Here is a 4,210-nt window from a genome sequence, read left to right on the forward strand (position 1 = left end):
TGCATGTGAGGGTGGTTGCTCCTGGGTCTTTGTCTGACGGTGGGGGTCTTGGATACTTAAATCGGCCGGGCTGCTGGGCTGTCTGCCCCTAGCTCTGGGGTGTGGGGTGCTGGGCCTCCTGCCTTTACTGGAGCAGTCAGTGTGATCAAGGTACACTTTAAGAAGCACACATTCATCCAACCCACCTGCTTGTTTACTTTTGCACATCTATGGGCATGCATTGTTTTTGTAATTTATTGTTTTTGTAAATTTTTTGTAGGTTACAGGCTGTTTTGTAAATTTTGTGTGCACATAAATTTTGTGAGATAAATCTTCCATCATTAGTGTATGAATACACTTGTAAATAGCTGTGTGCATGAATCTGTTATGGCTCTGACAAAACACATTCGCTTACAGAGTGGGAAAACCGCTGTTGTGTTGAAGGCCTGCGCTGCTGCTCGAACTCCCCGACCTCTGCATTCCACCGACTCATCCCACCTGTGAGCACTGTCTGGAGATGCGCTCCTCTGAAGTGTCCACCACCCTCCCACCCACTGAGACCCATGTAACTGCGTTGTCGTCTGAATAATTAGCTTTTGTGTTAAATAGTGTCGTTTTTTTTCTTGTATCCACACATTGTACTAAGCAGTGTTGAGATACGACTTTTTTTTTGTCACCAATGCCCCCCCCCTTTTCGTAACCCATCTACACCCACCCTAAGCAAGGCGCGTCTATAACAGCTGCGCCTCAGTCGACTTTGAACTGTATGTGAGTAACTTTGTTTTATGTCCGCTTTTGGACGGGAAGTACTGGAATGTAATCTCGTATGTTATTGTAAAAGCTGTACACACGACAACAAAGCTTCTGATTCTGTTTTGACTTTGTATTATTGACTGCCCCCCCTATCTCCCCCACTCTAACCCCTTATCCCCCCAATCGCTGACATCCCACTCTCCCTCTCTCTCTCTCTTCTTTTCTTCCGTCCGGTCAAACAAGGGATGCATATAAAAATAAATATGATAAATAAAGCTTAGCCTCAAATAAAAAACAGTTTCTTATAAAATATTCACTCTGTTTGTTTGAAGATCCATAAACCCCTATTGTAACAGTAAAATCTGTCAAACACAAGAGGCCCTCAACTCTGATCTGCTTCCTCAGCTGCTGAACATGAAAAGTTAGAAAAAAAAAATTTACAAGGCGGGGTAAAGCAACTATAAAGAATTGAAAAGGTTTCCAGAATGTTCTTGTGCAGTGGATTTTTAAATAAAGTTGCAGACCCCCCCATAATGCTCAGTTGTTTACAGTAAGTTCCTGGGAATTCCATTATTATTATTATTTTTTGTTGCTTTTCCTACATTAACCCTTGTGCTATCTTAGATGACCCCACCCTTCCATTGACGTGTTCTCCCTACAAAGGTGGATAAAGGTGGAAAGATTTCATGTAATCCATGGACACCAGTGAAGATCACAAATCATTGAAGAAAAAAGGTTCAGAGCACTGTCTAGTGGGTCTAGATGACCCAACTCCCAATGTCAAAGTGCCTAGGATAGCACAAGGGTTAAATTGTAATTTACTGTATGGCTCCAAATAACTTGTAAAGGATGGAGTCGCTGACCCAGCTGACCCAGCATCGTCCGATGTACATGAAGATTGATGAAATGTTGAGAAAGGCAGTAGACACTGACATGCGGCTTAGCAGGTACAGAAAAATGACCAAACTTTGGTACAAAACTCTGGTAATCAAAAAAAAAGGACCCAGGCCGTTGTATTGAAGTTTTTGTGCAAGGTGTAACTGATGAAACACATTTCAAACTTTTCTATAAATAAGTCATCACATAGGAAACAAAATTATGGTTATTACATTCGAATCTATGTAACGGTGTAGGTACCATAACCATTCAGCCTGCAATAACCGCTTGGGGTACTTTCCACCGAGGATGACGTCACACTACGTTAGCCCCACTTGGACAAACTACGTAGCGCGGAGATCTGTTCGGGCTCTACCTATTTTTATTTCACGTATCCTTTTGTAACCTAAGGTTGTTTTACCTCATAAGTTTTGTCTGACATTATTCTTTGTAGTGTTTATGGAGAGATTTTGCCACAACCCACTTTGTAAAAAGTAAATGTTAGAATGAATCTTTTTCCCTTTCGGGGTCACGGGGCTGCCGGAGCCTATCCCGGCCACTTGTGGGCGAAGGCAGGGGGACACCCTGGGCAGGTCGCCAGTCTGTCGCAGGGTGGAATGTCCACAATCACACACCCACTCACTCTCACACTCACACCTAGGGACAATTTAGATTAACCAATTAACCTATGAAGCATGTTTTTGAACGGTGGGAGGAAGACCCCGGAGAAAACCCACGCATGCACAGAACATGCAAACTCCACACAGAAAGGTCCCCCATTGATGTTCTGTTTCAGGTCCCCCAGCCAGGACTTGAACTGGGGGCGTTCTTGCTGTAAGGCAAGAGCGCTAACCACTGCGGCACCGTGCAGCCTGATATTGTTGATGTTTCACTGTATTCAAGGGTTAACAGTATTGGAATGAAATAACAGGACATTTCCTGGAACATTGCAATGAAAGGAAGCAGCTTTATCTGGAGAGTGGTCAGGGGTTATTGGCGGTGGTGAGGGGTGTTTCAGCTTTTACAGTGTAGAGGCTGAGTACAACCTGTACAACTGATGGCAGAGAAACACACAGAGACAAAAAAACACACACAGCCACTCCCCAAAAATGCATTTTAGTCTAAAAAAAAAAAAACAATGAAACAGGTTTTTAATGGTGCAAATGAGAAGAAAACAAGAAAACCAACTAAGAAGCAAAGACACACCTCAAATGGTTTTTTATTTGAATTCAAAGATGATGTTTTCAGGGTTACATTTATTATATTTTTAAGATTTATTAATTTATGTAGATTTAAAAAACAACCTTCTGTTATGAAATCTATATATGTTAATCTTGATTCTGGTGAAATGTGTTTTTGACAAGACACTGTCCCTTTGTCTTCCTCTGTAAGTCTGTTGCTGTCTTCTATCCTTTTTTTTCTGTTTTGTTTTGCCAGATCTGCTGGATTACTGGCAGTGACTCCAGACACACCTGCAAGCCATCCATTTTATTTAATACTGAATTTGCCAGGCCTTATCTGTCAACTCCCAATGTTAAAGTGCCTATGATAGCACAAGGGTTACATGAGACAAGCTAGACAAGCCTCTTTAAAACAAAACTCTGAGGATTTTAAAAATATATTGAATTCAGTCAGGTAAATTTTCACAAAAAACCTTATTGATTTGTGTTTATTTTACTGTAGTTTAACAAGTGTTTGAAAAGCATGCTTGTGGTTTATTTAAGGTATTTTGAATGAGAAAGCTGGTCAGGTATCATGCTGCTTTCTGCAAAAAGAAGTAAAGTGACTTTGTAAATGTATGCACCAAAAGAAACTTATCAGATATGAATTTTATCAGCTGCGAAAATTGAGGGTGAGAAAAAAACAATGTGTTCTGAACCATATGCATGTCTGTGGTTTATCTTGTGAAGCTGAACAGTGGAGGAGGCTTCCTCCTGAGGTCTACACAACATGATTTCCGTTTCTGTGTTGAAAATTTACTCATGTAACCGCTGACTTCTCATGATCATGCTCCCAACAAAGAGGCCATTGTAAAAAAGATAAGGAAAAACAACACCCAGCATTGACACAATCTTTGGGAGTCAAACATCCTTGGTGACCTTTCACTTTAAGGCGTGTAGGTTTCAGGTAAACTTGAAGTCACACTAAATATTTCTCATGCAATTCTTCCGTTTCTTTCATTTTGAGTTGCAGCCTTGTAGTTGCAGCGAATTGTGTCACTCAGTCCTCTGCAGCAAACTTTCCTTTCATTTAAGTTCTTTCTATCCTACAGAATCTATAGCATTAAACAGCACACACTGTTCTAATTCTGCAAAATCTATGCATTAATAAAAAATTAAAAAACAGTTTAAAGCAAAGTTTAGCATGAACAACTTTAAGTTAGAATATTTATTAGAAAGGTAAAAAGAAATGGTTGGGCCAAAAAAAGGCTTAGGAAGCAGGGGACTTTAGGCTCTATGCTCAGTGCGTTTAGATGTACTCAAGACTGTTTAGTGCATTTCTTATTGTGGCTTCAAACCACTAAATTCTGCTCTCATTTCCTGTGGAAAGCATTTGAGCTGTGAGTGGGCTCTTGCCCATTTTAGCACTTCACACATTGTGA

The sequence above is a fragment of the Oryzias latipes genome, chromosome 21, assembly GCF_053564925.1.
Source record: "Oryzias latipes strain Hd-rR chromosome 21, Olatipes_Hd-rR_3.1".
In the NCBI taxonomy this organism is placed as follows: Eukaryota; Metazoa; Chordata; class Actinopteri; order Beloniformes; family Adrianichthyidae; genus Oryzias; species Oryzias latipes.